The sequence below is a fragment of the Adiantum capillus-veneris genome, chromosome 27 (assembly GCF_014529385.1).
Source record: "Adiantum capillus-veneris isolate H3 chromosome 27, ASM1452938v2, whole genome shotgun sequence".
Lineage (NCBI taxonomy): Eukaryota > Viridiplantae > Streptophyta > Polypodiopsida > Polypodiales > Pteridaceae > Adiantum > Adiantum capillus-veneris.
The window spans coordinates 81992577-82008288 of record NC_140957.1 but is presented as its reverse complement, the minus strand read 5'-3'; positions in this window follow the sequence as shown (position 1 = coordinate 82008288).

The following is a 15712-nucleotide window of genomic DNA, read 5'->3' as shown; positions in this document are numbered from 1 at the left end:
CCTACCCATGAGTTTTGGTAGCATTTGGGCGCCTCTCCGCCGATTTTCCCTTTGGTGGCCTCTTACGGGGCTCTAGGAATTAGGGTTTTCTACTGCCTTTGGGCATTCAAGACTGTTCTACTATGCTAGGGTACGCTGCCAATGAAGTCTCATTGCTTTTGGGTTAGCCGTTAGCTGGTCACATCTACTTGTAGGTCTCTACTGCCAGCTCTCTGTGTGAACCCTACGCTAGTTTTCGTGACAAAACGACAAACATGCGCGAAAAGCTCAAGGTGGTGAGCCTACCTCTCATGTTTGAAGCCCGTCGGGTAGTCGTGTGAGTTGTAGAAGCTGCTAGAAGTTCCGTTCGCTCTAGGTGGCAGAAGCTCTCTCACAAAAGTCAATAGTGGAAATGAGTTTAAAATCAAGTGAGAATTTCTTATAATGGGGGTCCCCGAACCACTTTTCATGAAATTTGACATGTGCTCCCAACTTCTTGCAAGATGCGGTTTAGGCTCAAAAGTTTCTTGATTTGGACTCCATTTGCCTAGTTTACGAGAAATTTGACGTATCGATCAAAATCTGGCCAAAACACGCTTTCCACTCCAATCTCATAATTGCACTCCCACTGTACCATAGGTTTTCCTATAGTCACTGATCATCCCCATGTTTTTTGTTTTTCATTACGATCGTTTTTTACCTGTCTTTTGTATTTTTGAAGTTTTTTTGCCAAAAATTAGTAAAATTAAAAGGAAAATAGCAAATTAAACCCAAAAAATCCCCAAAAATCATAATAAAGCAAAAACATCACCGCAAAACATTATATACACTCACATGCAATTTTTATGGCCGGTTTCTCTGTTTTACCAATATTTTGCTCGAAAAATTGTCATTTTTACCTATATACACACACCCAGGGACTTGATTTGGCGTTTGGCTGCATATACTTGTCTATTCATGCTGTATAAGGGCATATGTTAGTTTAGAAAATTTTGCAATCAAACGACAACCCTTTAAAATAGTCAAAAAACATGCCCTTTTTGCCATTGGGTCCGCATTTGAGAATGCCTCCCCCCCCTCCTAGCCAAAGTCCTCTCCGACGACAAGGTATCGCCTCGGTGTATATGCCGTGCAAGGGTTGAAAACTCATGCTAATGATTGGCCGTGTAATGTGGCCCTATATAATGCATACTCGGTCAATGCACGAAAAAATTAATGTTGTGCAAGAGGAAGGTATAAGCAATACGCTTATTGGCATTCGCCGTCGAGGTTTCCTCTTTGTTGTTGATTTGGTTGGCAGATTTTCTTTGCAAGTAAAAGCTGTAATTCTACCGCTCTCTGTTTGATCATCATTCTTGTTGCTTGGTTTGCTGCGATTGTTGATATGTTCGTAGTCGTCTCCTTGGAGAGAATTGTTTTGGTTGAATTGTCCATAGTCTTTGTCTCTTTGGGTTTCCATTCATAGCTTTGCTTTGCCGGTTTTGTAGGTTTATTTCTACTTCCGCGATTGTCATTGTCTTGCTGCTAATTGGCACCCACATAAATCGGTTTGCCGGTTTCATATGCAGTGTTTGTCTTCCCTCTGATGTTGCTTGTACTGAAGGGAGTTCCTTTTTCTTTGATTTCAGGATCCAAATGCGAGTCGCATTTATGTTGTTGTTGCTGAGCATTTTCTTTGGGATCCATATCTGTCTTATTCCCTTGGTTTTTGGTTGAACTGTCTGCTTCTGTTGACTTCTTCTGTTGTATTGTGGTTTTTCTGCCACGTCACCTCTATCCTTCCGCACCCATACTTGTCTTTCTCGTGTCTGTAACCTTGATCTTTTCACTGCGGCCGGTGTTGTTTTATGTTTGTAGTGAACATGGTTGGTTGTTACTTGTTTGTTCTCCATGTTATTCTTTAGTGACACCCATCCTTTTGGTTCTTTATCCAGTGATGACTGTGTTGTTGGCAGCTGATTCTTCCGTGGTTGCTGAGCAAAGGCTACAACCTGTTGTTCTTCTGCATGTACTGAATTTTGGTTGCATCCACATTCCAATCTATTTGCACATTATACTCTTTTTTCCAAGGTTGTCCCAACAACATGGGGTGTTGTGTGCTTTCATCCTCAACCACATAAAACTTGTGTGGATAAACATATTGATGTATTTGTACATGCAATATAATCAAGCCCAATGATTTCAGTGAATGTGGTGTACTACTTTCTAGCACTTGGGGAGTAGGATGTAGTTGACCTTTGGGCTTGAACTGTTTGTATAATCTGTAAGAGATTAGATTTACTTCAGCTCCAGAATCAAGCAATGCCATCGATTCAACTTGATTGCTACCCACTTTGACTGCAATTATTGGCTCCACTATGTCTTCATCAAAATTCATTAGTCGAATGGCATTGATTTTCAACGGTGATCCACATTGTTGTCTTTGTCATAGAAGCCGTCTTTTTGCAATGCGTTCTTTTGCTTCTGCTTGGGCTTCTTCTCGTACCCTCTGTTTCTCCTTTATCCGTTGTTTTTCTTGATGGATTTGTTGAAGCATATCCTACATTAGTGGTAAATTATATTTCTTTAATCGACACCCACTAATCCAATTTGGCATTTCTTCTCCTGCTAATGGAGCAAGCTTGATAGCTTCGCTTTGTGATAGGTCACTAATCACAAAAGGTCCTATCCCTCGCTTTTTAAGTTTCTTGGCACGTTGCTTCAAGGAATAAACAAGTACATAATCACCTATTTTGAACTCTTTCTAGCTTTCTGTACTTGATTTATTCCCACTCGCGTTCTTTCCCTTCGAACTTATGAGAATCTTCCTGATATTTGTTCTTTTCCACAATCCTCTACTTTGACAAGCATTAGATAGTGAGTTTTATCCTTGATCCTGGGCATCAGGTTCTCTCTCATTTTGTTTTCTGGTCTTTTTTTCCTATGTCATTCCTGGCATCTAGGGTGCCGATTGGAAAAATCATAAAACTTGATATTCTCTGTTTTCTCTCCACGCTCACTTGAGCTGTCTGAACACTCATTATCTACATCGTTATTTACCGCCAGATGCTCAGAGGAGTTATAAAACTCTTCTTGTTCTGGTGGTTCTACCATCTTATCTCCTCCTGGTATAAGGCTTACCATGTAATAAGGTAGCACATCATAGCCATCCTTATCGCAAAATTTTGTCGTTGGACTATCTGTAATGGTACAGACATCCAATGTTGCTAGTATGTGTTCCCATTCCAGAGGTTCCAAGGCATCTTCAGGAAAAGGTTCTTGAATATAATCCTTGTCCTCAATCGCTCTTTCTAAGACGCATTCTTCTCTTTTTAAGCTCCCACAATGTGAAGCTCCGCACATCCATAGCTCTTTTTGTTGCCCTAACCATGCTGGGAGTTCCGACCCTGCTAATGTAGCTAAATCAAACTCTTCCATTGGTGTCTGGTTCACATCTTTGTAACTATGGTCTTTCAAGTGAATTTTGGTTTTAGTCTCACCATGTCAGAGGTATACATGCTCGTAACCCCAATCCTGGACCATCTTTAATTGTCTCATGAATGGTCTTCCCAAGATGATCACATAATTGTTCTTTTTGTCGAAATCGACTATTGCAAATGTATGCTCATACTTGATTCCGCACGAAGTGACAATTACTTTTTCTAAGAGTCCTAGAGGCTTTTCCATGAGCCCATGTGCCAATTGCAATATTTTCATTCTGGTAGCTCTCAAAGCTAGTTTTTCCCATTTTTTTGAGATTTCCTTGGTGGCAATAGCGACTCCTTCTTCACTGTCAAGAATAGCTTTGGAAACTACTCCTTGGAATTCTACTCATAGCGTGGTGTTTCCATCTTCTCCCTTGCAATACTCTCCGACCTTGTTTAAAGGTACTGGCCTAGTGTTTAGTTGAGGCTTGTCCAATTCTCTGATCCCTTCCTGAAGCTTCTAGGTGGGGTCTTTCACTCCATTTTTTTCTAAGCATTTTCCTACTGTGGACCACATGTTTGGTCGTAACCTCAGGAGTTCGGCTAATGTGATTGTGCATGCCACAGGGGTGGACAATAACTCAATCAACCCTTGTGAATCCATCACTTTGTTAGAAGACAGTCTTTGAGATGGGATTGCTCTCACCTCAAACTTGGCTTCATCTCTCCTATGTAAGAGGGTAGAGTTTTCAGCGAGTCTAGTTGGCTGTGCCACGAACTAATTGATCCCTGGTCTCCCCCTTGCGAATGTATATCAAAGTTCATTTGTGATTTTGCCTCAAATTCTTCAATAGGAGGTAAGATCTCATTTTTCTCTTTTCTCGTGCTTTTCATGTGGTAATTCACCCTATTAGCCTCGTCGGCATCATGGATTTTCTTCCACAGGTCATCTAAACTGTTACTATCCTTACCCATTTCTACCAATGTTTTAGGCTGGAACCTGTCACTTGTCTCATCCGTTGTATTTGGGACTATGATAGGCTCTCCCCTAGACTCAGAGGCATTCGTGAGTCTTTCCTTCGTTTCTACTTGTTTCTCTAAAGTTGGTTTGATAGGGGTTGCAGCTGGTACTTCATGCCAACTTGCAGGTTTACCAAGCGGGTTTTCTATCAAGGATTGAGCTATTCCAATCATCTTTCGACACATTTCCAATCTCTGTTTTTCTATTTCAGCATATGGATAAGTCATCCATCTTTGCTCTTGGGTTTGGTTCTTTTTGAGTCTGGCTTCGTAAGCTTTTAAAAGTGCATCTAACTGCTCATTAAACTTTTCTGCCAACACTGATCCTCCTGATCCAACACTTTTGGGTTCTGCTATTTCCTTGGGTGCTATGGTTGCCGCAGTGTGTGAGCTTAGGCTAGCTAGATCCTCTAACCGCTCTAATCTATCCTTTGTGTGTTTTAACTCCTCGAATAGAACCGTTTGCTCTCGTTCTCTCTTGGATTTCATACGTGCCTTTCTAGCTTTCCAAGTGCTTCTCTCATTTTTCGTTTCTGAACTTGGGGCATCACTTTTTGGCTCTTCAATTATGGGTTCGTTCGTCATTCTTTGAGCTTGGGCTCGTGTTACTGCCTGCATAGGTATGATTGTCTTGTTTTCTGACCCTCCACTGGAAGGCACTGCTTTCAGTATGTTCAAGGTAGTTTTTGCTCATTTGCTCGGGTTCTTAGGACAATCAGGAATCAAATGAGTAACTCCACACTCGGTGCAATATGCGTTGACTCTAATGATTTCATCATGAGGACAGTCTCTTAGCCAATGGTCTCCACCACACTTGTAGCAGGGTCCTTTAGGCTGTTGAGTTTGTTGATATGTAGAGAGAAAGAGAGAGAGACGAGACAAGAGACACACCATATACGCTCCCAAAGACTGATTCATATTGAGGACAAGATACAAATATATAGGTGAGACCAAGTTCAGTAGAGTGAGCCATATATAGCTCCAACACCCCCACTCAAACAAAGGTCTCTACCTTTGGATGAAAAAACCCTTGGGGAGTTCAAGGGAAAAACCCAAGCCCCTATACAATGTGAAAATATGAACCAGCGGTGATGATGTGAAAGTGAATTGTACATCTATGTACAAATATTCAAGTGACTTAGATATCACAATGTGCAAATGTGGAGTGTGCATAGTGCATGGTACCTAAAAGATTACAATTTCATATGTACAAAGCTATTACAATAGCAAAAAAGCTAATCTAGAAAGAGTGAGGCCGAAGCAACTCCAAGCTCCGAGCGCAAGAGGATGAAAGGTGACTCGTTGAGGCCTTTGGTCAGAATGTCTGCAATCATCTGGTCACTTGGATAGTGTTCAACCATAATGGTTCCTTTGCGTACTTCATACCTGACATAATGATAATGGACAGCAATGTGCTTTGACTTATTATGTTGAACATAGTCTTTTGCAAGACTAATAGCACTTCAGTTGTCACACCGCAAGGGTGTGCTAGAAAGAGAAGAGTGACCAATATCAACCAGCATTTGTCGAAGCCAAATCAACTCACGAGCTACAAGTGATGCCGCAACATATTCTGACTCAGTCGTAGAAACTGCAACACAACGTTGTTTCTTGCTGGTGCAAGAAACAAGACAACCATTTATAAAGAAGCAATTTCCACTAGTAGATCGCATAGATAAATGTGAGCTTGCGCAGTTTGCATCTGTGTAAACCAAAATAGAAAGAGATTTCATAGAATCCAATGTGAGTTGTCGTTGATAGACTAAACCAAAATCTGTAGTGCCTTTCAAGTATTTCAATACACGCTTTGCAGCAGACCAATGCTTAAGAGAAGGACATGCAAGATGTTGTCCAAGATAATTAGCAGGAAACAGAATATCAGGACGAGTGTTCATGCCAACAAACTTAAGACATCCAATCAAGTTAGCATAAGGTTGATTTGTGACAAGTTGACCGCCATTGTCAGAAGTGTTCTTCATAGAGCTCGCAAGACAAGGTGTGTTGGCTGAATGTGCAGATTCCATACCAAATTTCTGAATAGTTTCTGGAATAAACTTTGTCTGTCGAAGGAATAAAATACCTTTTGTACGGTTCCGTTGGATTTGAATGCCAAGACAAGAGTGAATCTCTCCAAGATCCACCATATCAAATGCAGAAGAAAATAACTTTTTTACTTGCTGAAGAAATCCCAAATCATTGGAAACAAGGATGGTATCATCCACATAAAGAGCAAGAATTACAAAACTGCTACCTTGGCGTTTTATGTATAAGTTGGGGTTTGATGAGCAAGAGATGAATCCTTTAGAGGTGAGAAAAAGATCAAATTTTGTATACCAGGCTCGCGAAGCTTGTTTGAGACCATATAGTGCCTTATGGAGTTGAGCAACAAGGTCTTCTTTACCTGGAATAAAAAACCCTTCTGGTTGTTCCATATAGATTTCCTCTTCCAAGTCACCATTAAGAAAAGCAGCTCACATATCCATTTGATGAGATTCTAAATCAAATTGAACAGCAAATGCGAATAAAACTCGAACACTTGTAATGCGAACAACTGGTGAAAAAGTCTCTTGATAATCAACACCAGATGCTTGGGAGTAACCTTTTGCAACTAAACGTGCCTTGAACTTGTCAAAAGATCCATCTGATTTTACTTTTGTCTTATACACCCACTTACATTTAATAGCTGTACGACCAAGAGGTAATTCAGTTAGTATCCAAGTGAATGAAGCTTTTCTACAATTCCAATGTATTACGGCTGGGAGAAATCTGGTGGGTCACGCTTCATACATTACACCACCCATATTTCACCCACCTACAAAACCATGTTCTTTGCTGAAAGAGGAAGCCATAATCACACTAATTTCATCTTAGTATCACCACAATGAACTATGGTTGTAGGGTGAGGCAAACACAAACCAAACCCTACATAATTAATGGAAAGCATTAGTGATTAGTGATGAAGATAAGAGAAGGACTAAATCTTAGTATCACCACAATGAACTATGATTGTAGGGTGGAAACAATAAACAAACCCTACATAAATGAGTCTGCACTCTTCCATACATCACTCTTGGAAGTTGCATTGCCCATAATCTGGGTATGGAGAGAGACCCTAAACTTTGCAACCAACATCTTCACTTATTATGATCCACAACCATCCTTCACTACAACCTTGAGCATTGTACCCTTCAACCCATCATTCTACCCACTTTTAATGACAATCCACTCCAACCCAATAGCCTCTACCCTCTTTTAATTGAGGGACCACTCCAACCAAATTCTCACAAGACATAGTACAAGCAGTTTGTCAATGTCATCGTTTTATATACAATCCCAATTAAATGTGGATTAGAACATTGTGGCAATGTCATTTGTTGAATCTACAATCCCTAACTATGTACCTTAGATTTGAACATAAAACCAATTAGGGAACCTTGAATTTGGAAACAAGTTTTGAAACCGCTCAAACATGCTTCACAGGTAGATTAGAAGAAAAGACGCACCTTTTGTTTGCATTGATAAGGATTTTCCATGTCATTGGAGGTAAACTTCTTGTCAGATAAATGGAGTAGGCAAGCTCCATCTTTTGAAAAGCTTCTTGAAAGTGCCATCAAAGAGGAAGTTCATAATACTCGAGGCCATTGCATCAATGCCAGTGCCATGCTTGCAAAGTGCTTGCACTATGATTATTTGACAACGCAATGATACAAAAGCCCTCACCTACTTGATCTCCTCACAGGCAATAAAAATTACAAAGGTCACTGTCACCACTAAAGAATGCTGAGATAAAATCTAGTTACCTGAATATGCTTGTTGATTTGATGATGCTAGATTACAAATGATCATGTGCTCTCAACCAATATTGTAGAGGCGTCGCAATATAGCCATCAAAGGCTTCAAAAGCCTACTCTGTGAGGGTAGTGTTGTGCAAGTGCAATGAAGCATTAGAGAATGAAGGATACACAATGTAGTCGTATAGAACAATCCCATGATAGCAAACATGTTAGCGGTGTAGCAAATCCATAGAGCACCATTTTTTATGCTATACAATGGTAGCAAGAAGATCATTGTTCTCCTTTCTGCCGCAAGCAAGAAAACACAACAAAAGTATTAGGAGAATGGACTAGGTCACTTGCAAACTTCTCTAGCAAAATTGTGATAAGATTTGGTTACACACAACAGGTAAAGTTTTAGTCGTAATTGTAGTCAAATAGCAAGTCAAGCATGCAAAATAGCATTGAAAAAAGTGTTTGCGGCTTAAAAGCCTTGGTGTCTCTGCTGCAATGATGCAGAAAATACAAAAAAGCTCTCTCCTTTACATGGGTGATTGCTCATTTGCTTTGATTACATGTAGCTGGTGGAAAAAAGGAACACCACAATGCCATAAGTAGAAGTAGGAGAAGGCAACAGATTTGCAAAGTTGCAAAGAACTCTTGTAGACATCCTCTGTGGCATAAATAGTGGCCTCAAGAAACTAGCAATGTGAGGACACAGAATGTTGACCTTTGTACTTTGCGCCATAATGACCCATTGTCAAAACATTCTGACCACTGATCATTATTGATTATGATTACATTCATGGCACAATGTTCACCGCTAAACCATGTTGACTCTAAGCTTTTGTCAGTGCAACACCACCTGCTTCTAGAGTACATGGCACTTATGCATCTTCCTCCACATGTACATATCGGCCTAATAAAACATATCAAACAATGCACTTCTTGCGATGTTAATACTATATGAGGGAAAATTAATGCGAGAATCGACCAAATGCAAGACATCCCATCCCATAACTAAGAAATTTGAATACAGATTTTTGGTAATATTCTTCATCTATGATCTATAGCCCAAAGGTAATTATCACAACACTACAGCCTTAGTAGTGCATAAAAGAGCCTACAAAGAAATTGCAATACTATAATTACGCCCACAATACATAGCTAGGATAGGATAGGCTCTCTAGAACAATTAGAGCCTTTCTATAATGTTATGGAAAATAATTTATTGAAGGCCCCCACTTCAAGGAAAAAATATATCGTCCACAATAAAGGGGACAAGTCGTGAAGGTGAGCTAGCATGAAAATGATAGTTTACATACCCTTGGGAGAGATCCACTAGTTGAGGATAGAGCTCCTTGTCAAACACTTTCCTGATGGTCGCAGAGGTGGACTCAATCCCTTGGCAGGCAACAAGCATATGGCGATCATGTCTTACTAGCGGTAGTTGCATTATCTCACTCGGCCTTTTGCTACCTCAACAAATTGCACTTATTTTGGTATTTTCTCCTCAGGATCTCTGTAGCACACCAGATATTTCTAGTTGATGTGACATCATGACTTCCACACTAAGAGAGAGAGATCATAGTTGAGGGCATGGAGTGCTTACCTTCACTTTACAAAACATCTTCTTCTCCCATACACAAAGCCTTTCAAGAGTCAAGGCATGACTGCACATAAGGTCAGACTCCCCCACGCTACAAAAGCTATCATCAAGGGAGCCATGAGGGCTTTTTCTCCAGTTCCATTCCATGGGCTGAGTATGCTCCACTATTTGCAACTACAAATTCAGGACAAACGCACCTATAATTGCTCCACAAAGAAATTAGTGCATACGAGAGATGCAAATTACTTGCACATGGTATCCGGCTAGGCTCAATGGAGGATCTTGGTGCCCCACGACTGGCTTTAACCTTCTTCAAGCACCCTGAACATTGGCTGCTTTTGAATTCCATGGTATTCGGTTAGGCTCAATGGAGGATCTTGGTGCCCCACGACTGGATTTAACCTTCTTCAAGCACCCTGAACATTGTCTTCCTTTGAGTTCCATCCCTACACAAGCAATCCCTGACTTTTACTATCAACCAACCAAGAAAGCTGTTTTGTTTCTTGCAGTGCATAATAGCCTACCTATTTCCCCTTAAATGGGCAAGTGATCAAATTCTCAACAGAAGCAAAACCTTCAATAGATTTAGAGATCAAGCACTTAACTCTCTCATTGGAGGAAGAAACCCGTCAATCTCACTAGTGCAACAAAGCACTTATAAGATGTGGATGCTAATGCCTCAGATTCATGCTGGGATGGGCAGGCTCACCCCTCATGATAACCAACAGGCAGCAAATCTGAACCCTTGTTCAGAGCCTTTGACAATCGCAAGGAAGGGTTGAATGTTTCCAATTACCACCTAATAGACTCAACTTCCACAACCCCATGGACAGCTCCTCTAGAAATTCCACCTATTGCCCTTGCAGATGCTTCATCCTCTCCCTCAACATTCTCGCCAAGTGTGGATCTTGCTGTGGAAACCCTTTAACACTAGAATGGTAACCTAACAGGACATAAAAGTGTCCTTTCAGGGTTTTGGGAAAAAAATCCAAAACCATAGTAGATCCACTCATTTTGAAAAATCCTTTCATGAGCTTATAGTTCAATAACTACTACATATGGAAAAAATGAGGAACTTGTAATTTTTCTCATCCCTTGGTCACTACAAGCCTCCAAAGTTGATGGACTAGCTGTGCATTTTGCCCAGAACAGCAATTTCTTACGGTTGATTGCATATAAATAAGAGTGGACATTTCATGTTCTACCATTAACTTCAATGGTTTGGTGACCAAAACTTATGGTTTCTTTTACCTCACTAATTTTTTTTTGGCCATAAAAAATAGGTACAAAAAAGTTGCATTTTTGCCATTCTACGGACCTATCATCAAAGTTTCTATAGTCATGCTCAATACAGAAACTATATACATGTTTTCTTAGTTCCCTTTGGGCCTCTGGATTCAAAAGGAGCCATGGAGCAAGTCAAAAGGATAATGGATCTCTTACAATTCGAACCTTGGGGGCAATGATAAAGTGCTAAATACAGCAAACATGAAAAAAGTGACCTCTAGAAACCCATAGAAACTACTCAATATCTAGCCAATTTTGTAGTCTATGATTAGATATGGTTACTACCTACAAAATACACACAGTTGGCCTAAGAAACTAGCAATATTGAGAAAGTTATACTTGCTACTCTAAAATGTATCGTATTCTTCAGCACACTCAAAAAACTCAACCATCATCATATACTATGCTATATAGCATATTAGGTCCCCCAAAACTCAAGAAAGATTAGATTTATGTTATACATTACACTTACACAATCAAAATTGAATTTGGATATCAAGAAAGCCACCAAAAAAATCATAAAAGTGCTAATTTTGGCCAAAAAACAAGATTATGCAGTTCTTGTAAATTGGTCATAACTTTTAATTTTAACACTTAGCTCTCCCTACAAGCATCAAAACATGTTGAGAAGTATGAAGGCCTAACCTCTAGCCATCTAAACCTCACAAACATGAAGATTAGAGTTGTATAGTTGCCAAAAATTGAAAAAAAGCCAAAAAACAGGACCCGTTTTTTCACACAGTTTATGTTCAAAAATGTTGTGCAAGAGTAAGGTTAATGGTGAGATCGATACTCAAAAAAGCATGATAAGTTTTTTTCAGCTCATAAGGCAACTTTGTGGATATATAGCACCTAGAAATTCATTTTCATACTCTTCAAATAATTCAAGCAAAATGGTCACTTAACAGGACATAAAAGTGTCATGTTCTAGTGTTAGTCCTCTTAGAATTCTATTGAGTGCCCTTGGGTCCAGTACTATGAAGCCTATGCTTTGCATATTGTAGGAGCAGACTTCATAAACGTACTGGAAGCCAAAGACATCTAGCATTCGATCCATCCTTCCTCTGGATGTCAAGAGCAATGCCCTTCGTCGTCGTCTCGTTGACCTAACTAGTCATTGATCGAACTCCTGTATGTTTAATGCCTCAACCTCATCATGGAAATTAGTTCCACATACTCTCCCATGCCTCCTCATTGGCAACATCCCCAGATCCTTTTTGCCAATTGAATCGCCCTCTCACCATGGACACACACCATGTGTGGCCACCCAATGTGCCCCTTCCACTATGGGAAATCAACTGGTCAGCTACCTAATGATTCATGCCGGTCAGAATGTTAGATGATTGTGTTAAAAAACAAAGGCGATAGAACCATGTGGCCCACCTACGTAAACATCAATAATATGAGCTTGAATTGGAGTGTAACAACATAAGTATCTAGTTCCATTTGCAACGACAACCATGAAATCATGCAGGAACACATAAGGGAGATAGAACATCAAACATGAGAGCTATTGAATGTCTTTGCCACAAGCAACACCACAACCTGCCCGTATACATCACAAGCAATAGTCTAGATGTGTATCATTGAGATGGAAATTGTACAAAGCTTTCGTGCCAAGCTAGGCCAACTTGAGATTTTGAAGAAGCCTTCGAAACTCGATGCACCATACACTCCCAGATGTGGAATTTCTTGTTGTTCTCCTAACTCCCTATTTCTAGCTTGATTGGTAAGGCTCACTATTTGATAGGATGTACATGAATGAGCATTTTAATGGGTCCTCCTGCCACTTGACACTCCTCAAGAAATTGTATCGACTACAACTCCCTCATTAAGGACGTGACTCATGAGTCATGCTAATAGCTCTTAATCTGTGGAGATATCACGAAGGCTCATGAGTCATGCTAATGCTAATAGCTCTTAATCTGTGGAGATATCACAAAGGCTAGTGTGCACCAGGCTGCTAGTACCATATCCTTTTGAGTTTAGTTGGTACATGCCATCTATGAGTCGTTGTGATGTGCCATGATTTGGTAGGACTGTGGCACTATCCATTGTCCAAGCCATTGTTGCAAATATTGAGAGCTCTTGTTGCCAATGACAACATCAAAAGTGAGGGATGGTTGACGCATGAAAGCCCCACTAATTCCACAACACTGCAGGCTCCTACTTTGAATGTGAAAGCACTCATTAGAATAGCCCAGATTTCCCTCCCCCTTCTCCCCCCGCACCTGCCTACGCTCCCTCCCCTCCCTCGTCATAATCTTCTTCTCTGCTCCCCTGTCTTGCTCTTCTCTCCCCCTTCTCCCTCACTCACCCTGCTTTGATCTCTCTCGAGGAGAATAACGTCCAAGATCCTTTCCTTGTTAAATGATCATTTACTTCATATTTCAAAACTAAAGACGACTCCATCATTAGATTTACACACTCTTCATTTAAATGAGTGCCCACTATCTTATTTCGACCAATGAGCATTTTTGGCTTATCAAAAAATGCCTGAAAACACAACCCAACTTTTTTTTATTTTAGTCAACAAAAAGAGAAGGCATTGCTATAGCCTTTGTCCTTTGGGCATGCCAAAAATAGGGAAGACTTCTCTCTTTTATCACACTACATGGACTGGCCTGTTTCGGAAAAATATATCCAGCTCAATGCTAGAGTCTTTTTTTTCGAGCACCGAATAATGAGAGAGTACTATAATTGGTGAGGCACGAGGGTAAACATTAAAGCCGTCATTGTGGGAGCAGAACGACAAAGGAGGCGTTTCGCCACTGTTCGTATGTCAGGCACCTGGGTGAGCGTCGTTTGCATGATTGAAGGGGGAAAGAGTATTGGAATTTGGCGAGCGAGCATTTTGATGGAGGGTGGTGCATGCGGGCTGAGTTGATGTGTATGTGGGTGTTTGAGAGAGAGAGAGAGAGAGAGAGAGAGAGAGAGAGAGAGAGAGAGAGAGAGAGAGAGAGAGAGAGAGAGAATGATGATATTGAGCTCTTGGCAAGAATGAGTTAATAGGAAGGATAGCGCATGTGAGGAGTTGAAGATGCTTCCTTGCAAGCTGAGTATGCAACAATTGGTGGGTTAGAGATTGTGTAGTTAGTCCACCACCATCGCAAAAGTTTCCCATATCTATATGTTGCATGCTCTCTTGGCATGTTCTAACTGAACTAGTTTGCCTTGATTGATGCACTGTGGAAATGGTGTGAATTAAAGAAAATGAGCACTGTTATACCTTTTACCTTATATCGTCTCTAATTTTGAAGGTTTCGTAGCATCTCCTTGAATCTTTTACCAAAAGCTCTACAACCTCGCAAGACAAATGAAATTTGGCATTAACAGATGTGGAGGAGAAAATTTGCAAATAGTAAATTTTAAAGATGAAAGAAAATGCATTTTGTGCATTGGGATGCTTGTGCCCATCAAAAAAAAGAAAACCATTCATACGTATGGTGTGGAGTTGGCAGTGTTCTCCACATTCATAATAATACCGTAGGGAATGTGCCCTTCCCCCACCACTTTTATCCTATCTAGTGTTGAAGGGGGACTTATGCTTCTCCTCAAGTGTTTGAGGGACTCTCTTATGGTAAAAATACCGCATTTGCACCAAGAAGAACTCATTACCGATAACATGTACCATCCTAGGTTGCCATGCCGTGGTGTAATCCCCATGTGTCTCTTTGTCAGACATCGCATGAGTTCTCAGGTCCTTGTCACCTTCATCTATAGTGTTTTCAATAAAACTGATGTAAATTCATTGATTTAATGTGCACATGATGCTTTTGAGATAACTTAAACGAAATCGAAATACGGAATATAAATGTACCTTTGGTATTGGTCATTTGCATCAAAGCACAATCTTGGATGGATCCACTCCTAATCCTTCCATACGCTCTTGCACCACCTTGCCAGTAGTATGTGTTTTGCGTCATCGTTTCTGTGATATCTATGGCATCCATGGCCAAATCTGCAACCAGCAGACCAAGTGAGTTTCCTAGGCAAGATTACCGCCACCAAATACACAATGACTCAAACAGTATATACGCTCTCTCTCAAAATGCACTTGCATGATTGCTGCAATTTTCTACTGTAGGCCGTCTCCATTTCAATGGACAATATTCGAAACAAGAAGCGTCTCAAGCACTTTTTGTGCTTTCTGAAGCCCACCACATTTGGCATATAAATTGACCAAGGTAGTGCCAAGCACGACATCTTTTTCAAGAGCTTCTGATTAACAATATAATTGTGAATTTTTGTGCCCATATGAGCACCTTGCATAGATTCATATACCTTAAAGATGCATGCATAGGTGATTGCGTCTGGAGAGAGGTCCTCGCTTTGCATCTGTAGAAAACAAACTAGAGCTTTCTGGCCCTATCCCTGTGGGGAAAATCTTGCAGGTAGTGCTTTCATAGAGTCCCCACTATAGACAAAAATCTCCTCAAGCACGTTTTGTGCTCTGTGAAGTGCACCACATTTAGCAAACATGTCAACCAAGGCATTGCCAAGCAAGACATCTTTTTTTCAACAAACCCTGACTTACAATATTAGTGTGAATTTTTATGCCCATATAAGCATCTTTTGTAGAGCCACATGCCTTCAAGATGCACACGTATGTGATTGCATCTGGAGAGAGGCCGTCACTT